Raw genomic sequence first — 15,667 nt, forward strand, 5'->3', positions numbered from 1 at the left:
TACTCCTCCGATGGAAGTCGGTCATTAACCACATTGACCATGCCGCGCCGAGAGCACCACGGCGGTGGACGATGGCAAGGCCTAGGAAGGGGACGACGCAGAGCCAGGGAAGACGCGGCAGTGGATACCCACGCGGAGAGGAGTACGAGGGTTCACTAGTTTGGCTGCGGTGTGAGGCTGCCGTCGCCGCAGAATAATAGGGGGTGTGGGTGAGTGGAGGGATGGCCTGGCCAGCGGTGGGAGTAGTAGGGGGCGGTGAGGCCTCCGCGGCAGCATAGCCGGCCACGGGAGGCAGGAGCAGGCGGCATGACCGGCGCTGCTTTGGGCGGCTGGAGCAAGAAGACCAGATGTTGAAGAAGCACGACGGCCGTTGGATGGACATCGTACGGTCACTGCAGCTAGAATCGTTTATATTGACTAAGTTGACAAAGCCCTTGGTACGCGTCAACTTAGTAGGCCCACAGGTCAGCTTCCGAAACGGTGCGCCCCAGATGTCAGGGGGAGCAATCATTTTTTGGGCGGGTGAAGCTAGAATATCCGAGATTGAAGAAGAAGCACGGCATCCGTTGGATGGACATCCAACGGCCACTGCTGCTAGAACCGTGTGTTGACTATAAGTTGACAAAGCCTTGCATACGCGTCAACTCTTTTTTTTAGGGGACGCGTCAAATTAGTAAGGCCGCAAGTGTGTGGCAGAGAACTTATAGCCCATTTGAGATTTGTAAGAATCAGTAGCCAATTTTTGAATTCTAACGGAATTTACTACAGCCCATTTACAGTTTGTTAAAAGTACAGCCCATTTCAACCAACCGTTCAAAACATAATTCAATAAAATTTCCCAGATTTTGATGGGATCTGAAATATTTTTATCCCGAAATTTCTAGTCAGATTAAATACAATTTCAATATAAATTTATATTACGTAAAAATCCAACAAAACATTGCACTCGTAACAATTAATGAAATTAAAATTTTCAATATCCAAAAATAATATTTTATAAAGTAATTACGTCTTTGGTGCATTTTTTATAGTTACTGCCTAGTTTTTATAATTACATCCCATTTATTATTTATTAATGCCCATTTTCTTGTTAAGCCTAATGCATCCCTCCTAGGAAAGATTTGTAGCCCAGCGGGGCGAAGAATAACAACTTGACCTTGCTTGGGTATTCCTAGAAAAAAGTATAGCTGGGCTAGCCATTTTCAACTTGAAAAAAATTAATATCTGGGCTGGATATCTGGCCTGGGCTAGACAGGCCACAGCCCTCCCAGTTAATACCTGCAGCGATGTTTTCGTTGTTGTTCAGAGGAGAAAAATTAATATCTGGGCTAAACATCGCTCAAGAAAAACTCTGCAGTGCTCACACCTCAAAAACACAATACTGCTCGAGCTGATTGGTCCCAGCTGTCGGACACTTCTTGTGCAATTCTCTCGTTTATTGACTACATAGGTTGACAATGGTATGGGACCGTGATATCTGGAAACCAGGAGGAAGCAAAAAAGTATAGTTTTATATACTAATAAGGAGGCACTTGCGTACGTGCGGCTATGGCCCTGGTGGGTCCCCACTGTCATCCTCTCCAAGTAAAGTCATCTCCTCATCCTCATGTCTGTTGACCATGTTGACAAGGCGAGGCGGCGGCGCCACGGCGAGCGCAACAACTAGAAGGACGATGGAGAGGGCCTCGCTGGCCCTACGGATGGTCTGATACAGCGCTCGCTGCTCAGGGAAGCCAGGATCATAGGGCCACATGTCCGCGACGGCATTGTCGTTCGCTTGTTCACCGGTGCTTGTTGAGGAGACGAAGGTTGCAGCACTGGTCCTCCTGCGCTGGTAGCTCTTCCGCCATTAGGGCGACGAAGTGCGGCCGCAGCTGCTCTATGGTGAACACGGCATGAACCGGCTTGGACAATGACGCCGGCTCCTGGTCGGAAGCTACGTCCATCGTCTGATTATCGTCGCTCAGCTCGGCGAGCTAGCTGGCGAGCCAGCATGTCCGGCTGCTGGACCGACCCGCTGCCAAGCACGAGTCTGACTGCCCTGGCCCACCCAGACCGCCTCCCTCGCCCACGCGCGCTTTCCGCCCGAAACGGCCAGCGCTGCCCGCCCCGCTTCCCGGTGCAGGCGATTGCTCCGCCTTCAAACGACACAAGTGCCGTCCGTCCTTCTGCCACCCACATTAATGATACGCGGTTGCCAAGACAGCTACTCCGGTGCCACACGTCTGCCCCTCCGCCGCCCACCATTGCGACATAAACTGTTGCGCCGGCCATAGTCGTAGTCATCCGCATATGTTCCCTTTCTCCTGTCCACACCACTACTGCCCACCATGGCTCCCTCGCGCTCCAGCGCTCTTCGGGACGGGCGGACGACGGACCACAAGGAGATGGCAGCCATTGCTGCCGACTAGCTGGCCGGCAGGCAGCCGGAGGACGACGACGTCCCAATGGAGAACATGGTAGTCGACGATCCGGCGCCAACCCCCTCCTCTGCGCCATCCTCGCCGGTGCATTGCACCATGACCATCGGTGAGGCCCGTGCCCAATATACGGACACGGTGAGGCAGAAGCGTGAGGAGCAGTTCCGGGAGGCGCAGGCCGACGCCGCCTACAACCACCATCTCCTCCAGGAGCACCTGCAGGCGGAGGAGCAGATCGCCGCGGAGCGGGCGGAGTAGGAGGCGCTGCTCGACTCGTACCGCTCCGCCCGCGAGGGCAGCCTCGAGCGCTGGCGGTACCGCATGCGGGTGGCGGAGTCTGCGGCCGCCTACAAAGAGGGTGATGAAGTGGGCGAGGCGTTGTTTGGCGAGACCGAGGACGAGGCAAAGGACAATGCCGGCTCCGACGAGTCCCCGCTCCGCTGGCGTCAATGAGGCCCTGCTCTGCCGAGGCCCCGCGGCGCCAACAACAAGGAAGAGGACACCGCCGGCTCCGCCGAGGCTCCACCCTGCTGGCAACGAGGGGGAGGATTTCCCTCGCTCCGCCGAGGCGCTGCCCGCTGGCAACAAGACAGAGGACATCGCCGGCTCCGCCGAGGCCCCACCCCGCTGCCAACGAGGTCGCGCCACACAGAAAACGAGGAAGAGTAGAACACGGTAGGTCGCCGCGGTTCGGGTCCAAGTAAGGCCACCGCTGCTACCCTCCGGTTGAAGCCAAGCTAGGCGGGTTGACCACTGACAGCCGGTTAGCTTCTTGGCGGCGACGTGGAGTCGGAGAGCTATGTTGGAGAAGGACGCTGCTTCTACTTAACTGCTGGTGCAGTTGGCTGACTGACACGTGGGCCCAACAGGCATCTGGGCCACATGTCAGTTACGCAACTGCACCTGCAGTTAAGTCACTGAAGCTTCTGTTCAGCATAGCCGGACACAGGTGGGTAGCTTCGGTTAATTAATTATACCTCCAGCGCACCCCTTTTTAGTTGAAGAATGTATGAAATGTAATGAAATCCGACCGTGTATGAATGAATTTATTTCGATTAGTTCGAATTCTTGTATCACTGGCATTGGATGAACATGCAAAACAATACGTACTAGCATTATTCCTAGGGTGATCACCTCGTTTGCAGCAGTTTCACATGTACTCCCTCTGGTCCTTTCTAGTCTGCATACAAGTTTTGTGTGCAGTCAAATTCTCTACTTTCACCAATCTTATAGAAAAAAGTATGCACTTTCACAATGCATGAAGTAAAAAGGAACAGAAGGAGTACAAAGAGTTTGAGCAGCTTTTTAGCGTTCCTGTACATTGCAATCAAACACACAGGCCTGGCAATTCATAGAGAACATTCAAAACAATCGATGATTATGCATCTCAGCGATTCACATGTCAGAGTCAATATTTACTTCACAACTAAAGAATAAAGAAAAAATGGATCGACGCTGCTGACAGCAAAGGGCGTCCCATTTGAAAATATCAAACGCTTGTCTTCTTGCTAAAATCAATGAGCAAAATTTGACAGGGTTGTCCCATTCCAAAATATCAAATGCCTATGATTGTGGAATGGCAGGGTTTGCCATCAGTTCGAACATTGACATGGCGCCTCGTGCTAAATAAACCAGCTGTTCTTTTTGTGCAGTTCCACCAAAATCAACCAAATTCACGCGTAGCTTGTATGATTTCGCCCTTATATGTTGCAACGCCTTGAACTTATCGGCACCTCCTTTCTTGTGGTGGAAATGAATGATTCGATGTATTCATGAACATTTTGTGCAGTTCCCATTGAAATCAAGCTGAGCACCCCTGTTTGCACAAATACAAAAAAAGTGATTAGTATAAAGCAAACTGCACTATGAATTGACAGTTTAAACAGGCACCTACATGGTCCATGTGGAGCACACTTTTAGAAAAAATGGAACTCACCGGAAAGAATCCTAGAACAACATTGTACTCGCACATCACAGCAAGAAAACAGAGATTTGTCAGTCCTTCTGAGCTGAAGTTAGTTTGGTCTTGTGGGGAGTAATGTAACCATCCATCAACTGCTCCTTCTGATGAGAAGATAGACAGGGCTTCTTCATCCTGGCATAATTGGAACTAGTCACTTCACGTACTCCATATTCTTCTTCAGAGGAGGATGATCCTGTTGTGCAAAGACAAGAGGACAACTAAATTCTAGCATCCCTGTTTGCTCGAAAAAAAGGAAAGGAAATATTTAAAAAAACACAGATGAAGCACTTCTCAAGGACAATACCACTTTTTCATGACAGTATCTAAGCAGTAGCACAACACCAAGAGATGACAAAGCTCAATCATATGGATGAAATCAGTGGGCGAGTACCAACCTTTGTCAAGAGGCTTATTGTGTAGAGCATACAGATGAAGCACTTCTCCGGAACCATCTGTTGCTATCTACTGTGGTGGCCATGCTTACTATATACTCCTCGATTAGTTTAATGTTTCCAACATCTTCTTGTGCAGTTCCACTAAAATATATGGTATCTTCAAAGAAGATCCCTGTTTGCACAAGTAGAGATAATTATGTATTACATTAAGAGTGGCATCAAATCAGTGGCAAAACAATTGCTCGTTCCAGCCATAGCAATAAATTAAAATGCTAAACTATATCATTACTTGTGTCATCAAAGTTCCAGTGCTTCATTACAGCACCGAGAGTTGATTTTTTTCTTCCGCTTGTTCTTCCCCTTCATCACTTGGTTCAATAACAGACAAGCTTCTCCTTCAATGTAAGATTTGGCATGTCAATTAGGTTGCACAAGTATAGCACTAAACAATGACATTAATTGTCTGATGAAAGTGGCAAAATACAGGCCAACAGTTGTGAAATATCCTTATCTTACCTCAATGGGATATTACGGTGAACATACAGATTAGAAGTCTTGTCTCCATTTGTGCAGTTCACTAAAATCAAGCACCATTACCGTATAAGTAGCACAACATATGAAAGCACACTGCAGAATCATGTGAAAGAAGGCTAGTACTAACCTCTCATGACACGGAATTCAAACAACTTAAGAAGAAGATCTAAACCAAATTTGCCAACACAGATAGGAAGTAAGATCTCCTGTTGTGCAGTTCCACTAAGATCAAGCAATCAAGCAACGTTGTCAGTGTGACATTTTGGTTGAACTGCACAAAACACTCTTTAAACAAAAGTGTTTTGTGCAGTGCAACAAAAGGTCACAATGGCAACAAGGTGAAGTAGATAACCATGTTTACACAGAGGTGCAAAGGAAACAACTAGTGGTCAATAACGGTGGATGACACATAAGCCAACAAAAAGAAGCATCTACCTTATCTAAATGGGAAAGAAAGCAAGACAGTAGCATTTCTCAAACGGTGGCATTGATTAATATTAACAGAGAGATTATATTAACAATAAAATTCGTTAAACATGTAATTTGCTTTTAACTGTGGCATTGCATCAATTTTCCAGCGGCATTATTAGAGGGTGTTTGTTTACAGGGACATTTTGGTGGAGGGACTAAGAAAACTCCGTGTCAGTCCCATCTAAACCAGACAGGACGGACTTTTAGGGACTAAAAGTGGGCATTTGGGACTAAAGAAAGAAGACCCCGAGGGAGAGTCTTTTTGGGACTTTTCCCAACAGTTGCCCCTGCCACGCATCACACCTTGTCTCTATTAGTTCATTACTAGGGGTAACATGGTCTTTTAGCATGTCATATAATAACCTCTAGTCCAAGTTTAGTCCCGGTAACCAAGCAGGTAGGGACTAGGGAGTTTTTAACCAAACAGGGCCTTAGATTAACAACAGCTAAAGAGTTGCACGGGACAGTGGACGCACCAGCACCATGTGCATCTACCGATGTACTGGGGTGATGCATAGTCTGTTGCTACAAAGAACAAATAACCAAGGAGCATATTTGTGTTGGTCCCAGTTTTGTTATCTTTAGACACCTTTCCCTATGTGAGCGCAGCAAATCTAGTCCTTCTCAAACTCTACAGTCTTGTCCCCCCAAACAAATGATCAGTTCATTGCAGATGTGCGTACTGCGTTTGTCATTGTTTTCCCTTTTCGACCAACGTAGGTGCTAGATAGCCAGTATGTACTAGTACTTTCTCCCCTTCCTTTCCTCTTTGAACCACGTCCTAGATTTATGCTATACAACTTTCCCCACTACTTTCCCCCATTCCTTTCCTCTTTGAACCACGTCTTAGATTCATGCGATACAACTTTCTCCACTACTTTCCCCCTTCCTTTCCTTTTTGAACCACGTCCTAGATTCATGCTATACAACTTTTCCCACTACTTTCCCCCATTCCTTCCCTCTTTGAACCACGTCCTAGATTCATGGTATACAACATTCCCCACTACTTTCCTGTTTGATCCAACACCTAGATTCGAGTGCAGAAGCGGAAAAAGCCCACATGCAGCTAGAGCAATGCATGTGGAATAAGTAAATTATACCTTAAGGTTCTTGGGGTGTGGTTCGGTGGGCGACCGGAGGCCGTTCGGTCCACACTATGTACGACGGCGAAGAAGAAGGGGTCCGAGGCCCTCCCGCACCGCCGCTGGGTGAAAGTGAATAGCTGCGCCGGTAGTGGATTCCCTCCCTCGCCGACGGCGACAGCGTTAAGCCTCCTTCCCTTCACGGCGGACGGATCCTGCCGGCTCTTTGACCAGCAGTGAGGGGAGAGAGAGAGGCCAACGAAGTCTTGTTTAGATTTGGAGAGGGTGAGAGAGTGTGAAGAGAGCAACTACAAGCAGACCAGCAGTGAGGGGAGAGAGAGAGGCCAACGAAGTCTTGTTTAGATCTGGAGAGGGTGAGAGAGTGTGAAGAGAACAACTACAAGAGCTGAGGCTCCAGCATGTATATATATACTGGAGAGAGTGTGAAGAGTGCAAACCCTAGAAAACAAGCGCCGAGGCTGCAGCTTATACGTGATGAGGTGATTATACGGTCGCTACAAGATCGTATAGCTCCGTATCCATCCATTTTGACCGGTCAAAGAAACCTCCTGGCACGAATTATGCTCAACTGTAGTTATCGAACCCGAGACCTCAAGTTTGATGAGCGAACAGGCTAACCAGCTACACAACCCTCCCGTTATGTTCAACGAGAGGAAAATAACCTTTTTATACATTCCTGCATTCGTGTGACAAGCATGCCGTGTTTTTTGTGTGGGAGTCATTGGGATTTAAATCATAATCGTGTCATGTGGCTTTGGTGGTAAGACTATCCACAGTGGTGCAGAAATAATGCAGCCTTAGTCACCTTACCTCTCTCCATGTATTATGTTGGGTCCCACCAGTCAGAGGGTGAAACCAACAAATTAATAAGAAAAATTAAAAGCGCCAGCGGTGTATCTTACCTCACACATCTCGCTACTGCTCGGGAACACTGTCCAATTGATCCCTCTGTTCGCTCACGTACTATTTTAAGTGAATCCTTATTATAACATGCACACAATTTTGGTCACTTGTATTCGACCTAAGTCAGTGTGCCGCTGTATCTCATACGACTCCCTCCGTCTAGGTGTAATCAATCACGTTAGGAGGTGCAGTGGGACCAAGGTGCAAGCAGATTGGAGGAGAAGGAGAAACTTGACTGGTTATTCCTCCAATCAAAGCCCTGATTTCTGTCTCTAAACACAACAATTAATCCAAACAACTAAGAGATGTCGTTTTAGCTACCATGCAGGGCCATGTATTAACTCTCATGCAAGCCGACTTTGATTTCTTGACTGATCAACGCGTAGTTGCGCTCCATGCATTGGGTTTCCGGGGGAGATAACAAGGAAGAGTAAGGAGGGTTTGGTTACATTGCTTATGCTGGTCATAGTGGTGAGTAACTTGGACTAGTAACATGCATATGTTACTAGTCGATGTTACTACTACGCGAAGTTTGTCATCGGAAGCGAGCCGATCTGGCTCTCCTGAGCTAGCAAGGTTTTTCTAGCCCACCCAAGCTAGCTGGCCCACAAAAGCTAACATATTTTAACAGTTCCAAACGCCTAACCTTGCCCGGCTATGCTATAAGCTGTTCTTGCTAAGGATCCAAATGCTCGCTAGCAACGAGGCCAGGAGGGGATTGAGATGCGAAGTTAATGGACGACTCCTAAACATTTTGGGAATATCTGATTTCCGTAAGATGACTTAACACCTAGACGGAGGGAGTACTACTCCTCAGTCCAGGTTTGATGGAATATTCGTCACCTCTTCTCTTCTTGTACGTACTCCATTTGTATCTCATTTCCTGTGGCTTTGCACTAGCATGATTTTCCTATTCTATGAACCTGTGTGTGCGTGTGCGTGTGTGTGTGTGTGTGTTTAACAGCATGTGTGTGTTAGAGAGAGCGACAGACCGACCTACTCCTACAGAGAGATGGTACGATTTTAGCTGCGAGAGTCCGTGCATCCTCTCGTTTCCGGGCGTCCGGTAGGGACAGGCGGACAGCTGCCACGCCCGCTCCTGACCAGCCTGGCCCACCCAAAGCCCCTCCATCGCCCGCGCGCGCTTCCCGCCCGAAACGGTCAGTGCCGCTCCAAAGAATCGGTGCCGCATTCATGCCCGGGCAGAGCGGACGCGACCTCTGGCTGGCGCCTGCGTTGAAGGGAGAAGCGGATTCAAGAGTGATGGTTGCTTCGTCCGTCCAACTTACTGTTGGGTCTATGTGATTTGACGGCTCATTGGTCATTATTACTGAGGTGGTAGGACTGTTGGATGTCCCACACTTTCGGCGAAAGGAGGTACTACTAGATTACAATTTTCTCCATTCTTATGGGGGAGGAGTGCAAGAGCAGTGAAAACACGCAGGCTCAGTGACTACATGGCCCACCTCACACTATCACCATATTTTCTGGACACCGTGCGACACCTAACTCTTTACATAGTACTCCCTCTGTTCCTAAATATAAGTCTTTATATAGATTCAACTAGGTGGACTACATACGGAACAAAATGAATGAGTCTACAGTTAAAATGCATCTATATACATCTGTATGTGGTTCATGGTGAAATCTCTACAAAGACTTATATTTAGGAACGGAGGAAGTACTAGTATAGTAGGTACTGTGATTTATCAGCGAGATAGTACAATGCTATGAAGCTTCCAGCTTCTGTTACATGTATCTTGCGTCCAAGGTTGCCCGTTGCAACATTTCATCAAATACAAAGGAGACTAACATGCATGCTATTGCATCTCAATGATTGACAGATCATAACAAATATCGGTTCCTCAAAAGATCATAGCAAATATGTACTCCCTCCATTCCGAAATAAGTGTCTCAACTTTATGCAGGGGGTGTTTGTTTCCAGGGACTTTTTAGTGTAGGGACTAGAAAAAGTCCCTCTTAGAGACTTTTTAACCAAACAGGAGGGACTACTAGGGACTAAAACTTGCTTTTTGGGACTTAATGAAGAAGACTCTCAAGGAGAGTCTTTTTGGGACTTTTCCAACAATGCCCCTACCTTCACCCATTGCCCCGCCGCCCCATGGTGTTGTTTGGTTGTTACTTTTCTGTATACTGGGGGTAACATGGTCATTCAATAACCTCTAGGGAGGGACTAGGGACTTTTTAGTCCCTGAAAACAAACAGGGAGGGACTTTTTAAGGAGTAGGGACTTTTTAGTTGGGACTACAAAAAGTCCTAGGACTTATGAACCAAACATGGCCTCAATATGGACTACATACGGAGCAAAATGAGTGAATCTACACTCTAAAATACGTCTATATACATCAGTGTTTGGAGTATGTACTAGTAGTTCATATTGAAATCTACTAAAGGACATATATATTCCAAACAATATGATAATCTCTCTAACCAAGGTAGTAGGGACGAGGAGTAAACGGAGGGAGTAGTAAAATTTTCTCCTCGTCCTACGAGCCACCGCGCGCGTGGGCGCGGGAGCAGGTGTAAGGCGTACAGTACTACTACTATAAGAAAGCTTCACCTCATCCTACGAGCCACCGCGCCCGTGAGCGGGGGAGACGGCATACTAAGCAAGCTTCTCCTCGTTTTGCGAGTTGACGGGACACATCAAAAGTACTCCAGTGTATAGAGCCTTGCCTTAGTATAGAGCCTTGCCTCTAAGGTAGGCCCCACATGGTTTGCCTCTTTTTTAACATAACGCATCAAGTCGCAATTTGTTTGTTCACCCGTGGTAGACGATCCTCCCTCCACCAAGTGGACATCCAGTACATGTGTCAAATTACCACGTGGGCTGCCTTTTCATACAGAAATGAGCTCCACCGTGTACCCGCGCGGGTGTGGCTGGGAAAGAGATGGGAGTACGTGCGCCGTGCGTGCACCTCTTCTCTTCGTGCACGTCCCCCACCTACGTGGGTGTGTGTGAGAGAGATACAGACCTAGACAAATGGCTTGTGCGTTCGTGAATGATTTTTGTTTTTTGGGGGGAGGGTTGATTTCGTGAATGTATTTGTGGGAATATGTGTCGATGACATCTCAAACAAAATTTTGCATGCAATGTGTGTGAAAGGGAGGCCTATCCATATCATATATAGAGGGTCAGGCGGTCCACGAGAAGAGAGGGAGGGGTCATAGATATCGATAGAGTCGAAGAGAGGATCAAGTGGGTGGGTGCGAGATCGATGAAGAGAGCCATCGAAATTGTGTGTGTGTGTGTGCAAGTCAAAAATATAGGGCGACTGACCTACCAGAACGCCAGAGGGAACAGGTCAAGTTTGTGTGTGGCAGGGAGACATGACTAGAGCGCTCGATGTATCGGTATGTGTGTGGGAGGAGGGTGGGGGGAGGGGTAGGCAGAGGCCTAACTATAGAGGTAGAACGACTCGTATATGTGTTGAGAAGGAGAGACCTAGCTTTGTCTTGAGGGAGATCAGTCGACATCCATACATAACTGAAGGACGGGAAATAGGATGGGACAGAGAGAGAGAGAGAGGAGAGAGAGAGGGAGGGAGAGGGGTAGAGTGCTGGATGGGTGATGGAGTTGTTTCTCGAAGATGGTGGGAGAGGCCTACTAGACAAACTGAGGGTGGAACTGCAATATTATCAATAAGAGTGGGGATGTGTTTCTGTGTGTGCCTGTGCATGATAGATCTGTCGGGACGCATCCATGGATGATGAAGGGGAACCATGTGTTTGGTAAGCAAACCTAACTAGATCGGTAGATCAATTGTTGTTTGTCGGAGGAAGGGAGAGACATAACTAATGAGGTAGATCGATCGACGCGTGGGGAAAAACAAGTTATAAGGACCTAGCTAGCTATATGTATAGCGGGAGATCGATCGGTGTACGTCCATTTGTTAGAGGAAAATAAGGCTCGGCGAGACGGATAGACAGAGTGAATGGAGCTAGGAGGTGGTGCGAGAGGCCCAGCTACTAGCTAGATAGGGGGAGGAGTGTGTGGTTATGAGATCGATGAAAAGAGGGGCGAGAGTTTACACGTGTGTGGGACCGTATGACAGACACGAGGCAAGGACACATAAAGGAGGAGATTGAATGTGCGTGTGTATGTTGTAGGCAGACATCGCTGGAGAGGTTTATCGATCGGTGTGTGTCAGAAAGGAGTTGTGGAGACTGTGGGAGAATGACCTAAAGAAAAAATGAATGTGCACGATGGATAGAATGTTGAGGGAGGGTGAGGGCGAGGAGGGCGTGTGCATGCATGAGAGAAAGTTAGTGGTAGCTACAAAGGTTAGAGGATTGTGTGGGTGTAAGAGACTAACAAAGATCATAATTTGATATGAAAGTGGATTCATATATTTGAATAGGAGATCATCGTGTTTTAAACATATGCATGCATGAATATAGCGGTGATACACGTGTTGTGGTTTTGCACATGTTATACCATAATGTGATAATGCATGGCGTTTGCAACTCACAGCTAAATGTCGAACAATCTAAACCATACTATACATCAAACAATCTCACATTTTATTTGAATTTGTGATAATGTGTGGCGTTTGCAGCTTACAACTAAATATCGAACAATCTAAACAATACTATATAACGAACATTCTCACATTTTATTTGAATTTGTGGTAATGTGTGGTGTTTGCAACTCACATCTAAATACTTGTAGGCGTAGGGGGCGGGGCACCATACATAATGTGATAAACACATTATACAAATGATACATGGTTTAGATTATGAAGATCTAGCTAGAGCTTGAAATGTACTGTGATTTGAAATCAACATAAAGTGGATTCAAAAAATCGAGTTCGAGTTCATATAGTACACATAGTTCATATGTAACTCGAGACTAATCATGTGGTGTGCTGTGAAGATAATACACAAACGATGGTTTAACTTGACAATAATGATGATTGTAGATCTTATTAAAACAGAGAAACGAATTCAAATGCTTTGACTTCACAACAATCATTATTGTAGATCTTATTCAAATAGAGAAACGAATTCAAATTTAGTTCATATTGAAGCGGTAGTATATACGTTTGGAATGCACTAAAACGTTCATTTGAGTAGTAGGTTGCATGCATTATACACGTAGTGAAATATTTTAATTGAACATAACATGATTTCAAAGTTTTGAATGACATTTGTAGTGCGAATTGATTTCGTACAGTACACATTAGGCTTGTCCGGAAAGTTCAACCCATGCCTTGTTAGCCCGAAATATTTAAGATATATCTTTGTCTCGTTGTGCTCCAACAACACCCTCCATCTCAACCCGCACCTTGCTATTCCAAAATTACAACGCGCGCGAAAACTCCCACCTCCTGTGAAATCCCGACACGCAAAATGCCCGTGATACCCCTGAACCGAAAGAACCGCCTCAAATCGGTGGGGGTACTTTCATAACTTACCCCACATTTCAGACAAGCGCGTCCCTAAGCCATGGTTCCCCACCCCCATCCCATCCGCCCACCCATTCATACACCGAGGCCGGGAAAACCCGCGAAGCCCCACACCCTCCTCCGTCCGCCACCCAGTCGGAGCCTCTTCCCCGACGACGTCGTCCACAGCAACACCTCGACATCCCTCATCCACCGTACTGGATGAGGATCCGTCGTTGATCTGGTCGTCCCGCCGGTTCAGCCACCCCGTCCTCCACCTCCAAGGAGTTGTCCCGACGTTCCCCTCGTCTTTTGCGCCACCTCCATTCCCACACAGCCGTCTTCACCTGCACCACCGGAAGAGCATCGTCATCACGGTTTCCTCGGATGAAGCTGCGGCCTAATCGGCGCCACCAAAGAGGTTGTACACTAATCGCCGCATTTTCTTCTTGATTCGATCTCACGGTGCTGCCGGCGCTCGGTCCCGAGCCGACACGGCGCAGCTCCATCCACGGCGGCGTCGCCGGCCACTTCCTCCATGGCGTCGCTCCCTCGGCGGCGACGTCCACATTAGTAGGAGATGTTGCTGCTTTAGCTCTCACTCGCGTTGCTGCTCTGCTCTTGCTCTCGGTCCCCTGCCTGGTCTGCTCTTGCTCTTGCTCTTGCTCGCGCTGCTGCTCTCGCTCTTGCTCTTGCTTGCGATGCTGCTCCGATTTAGCTACACTTCAGTCGACTGAATCGACTTTTGGATCAGTCGATTTTCAGGGGGTGGGGGGGCTCGCCGGAGTTAAGGAAGAACCAGCCGCAGCGGGGAGGGGGGCTCACTGGAGAGGTACCCCACTATCTATCTTAGGGTTCAGGGTGGCGCTGGTGGGGCGGTGGCGTGGGGATCACCGGAGAAAAAGCTCGGCACGTGGGGGCCTAGAGGGATGGCCGGGGCGGCGGCAAACCGGAGGTGGGGAGTGTTTTCGGGGCGGGCGGGGCGGCGCACCACCGGCCGCGGGCGGCGGGGGGCGGCTGGCGGCTCAGGGGGGTGGAGGTTGAAGATGAATTGCAAGCCCTTGATTTCGTATCCAACGGCTGCAAAATTGACTGACCAGAGATGAAAAAGTCAGCCGACTGACGTGTAGCCTCACCTCTAGTGCGTTCAGTTTCGACAGTAAAATTCAGTTTCGACAGCAAAATTCAGTTTCGACAGTTAAGTTCAGTTTCGACAGTTAAATTCAGTTTCGACAGTTAAGTTCAGAGATGAGTGGCTGATGTATTTTACATCTAGCACTTTGTGGTTATTTATTTTACGTCATCTATTGGAGATGCTATTAGAATTCCACTCAGGTTAACGTTGTCTCTCTTGTCCTGCTTCAGCCTCGGCGTCGTACAACTCACCGGAGCTGCTCCAACAACGAAACCCTCCATCACAGTGGAGCAGTACCTCAGGCTCCATCTCTAGACGCCTAAGATCTTCTTCCCCTCCTCCGACAGCCAAGTCAGCCGGAGCATCCTCACCAGCCAACCCAATCACGCTGAGATCGACATGGCTTTGCCAAAGAGGTTGTACACTTGTTGCATCTCTTTTTTACTCTACATGTTATATATATTGTCCACTGAGCACACGGAGTAACGGGAAATACGATTATTTTATCCTACTATATGACAAGCAGTGAGGTACCAGGCAACTTAGCTATCTGTGATGGACTCTCTTGAACGCCATCATTATTTATCTCTGCGTGTTTGAGCTGTGCATTTGTCGATGGCCCTGGGAGCTGAGCTAGTAGGGCAGTGCCCTGGGTCCAAAGTAATAGGAGTAGCCCAAAAACATTTTTTAGTGTAGGCTTTTCCTTGCTCAAGCCGGCCTACTAGAATCGCCAATGCTTGAAAGGAAAAGTGAATGAAAAACATAGGAATTGGAAAGTTTCCTATGGTACTACTTTTCATGAATTTGGTGCAAAGGAATGGAGCAAATGAAAACTGTAGGATTTGTTCCTTTAGTGTCTCCTTCAAAGAAAAACCGTAGGAATTTTAGTTATTTGTCCTCCTTTTCAAATTCCTATTCATGAAGCCCAAGACTAAGAGATAGTAGCATAGTATCATTATAACCGTACATTTTCTTGTGGTTTGACTTAATCTCACCATGCTTCTTTGCATCCTGTGATCTTCCAATTCTTGTGAACCAAACACCCAGATTGGCAGAAATATTGGGTTTTTAAATTCTCTGTTTTCCACGTGCATTCCTATCATATTCCTGTCTATTTCCTATCCCTGCATTATTAGAATCCTCAAATTCAAACAAGTCCTTACACAATTACTTCTGTTACACATATGTGTCAAAGAAAACCTTGTGTGGTTTGTCCTGCTCCTGCGGTGTTGTGTTCCACCCCAGCTCAGCTGCTCCAACGATGGAAGGGTTCACCACAGCAGGGATCCGCTCCCCAGACTGTCTTTCGCCACCTCAGATCTTCTTCCCGGCCGC

Source organism: Triticum aestivum, chromosome 6D, assembly GCF_018294505.1.
Source record: "Triticum aestivum cultivar Chinese Spring chromosome 6D, IWGSC CS RefSeq v2.1, whole genome shotgun sequence".
In the NCBI taxonomy this organism is placed as follows: domain Eukaryota; kingdom Viridiplantae; phylum Streptophyta; class Magnoliopsida; order Poales; family Poaceae; genus Triticum; species Triticum aestivum.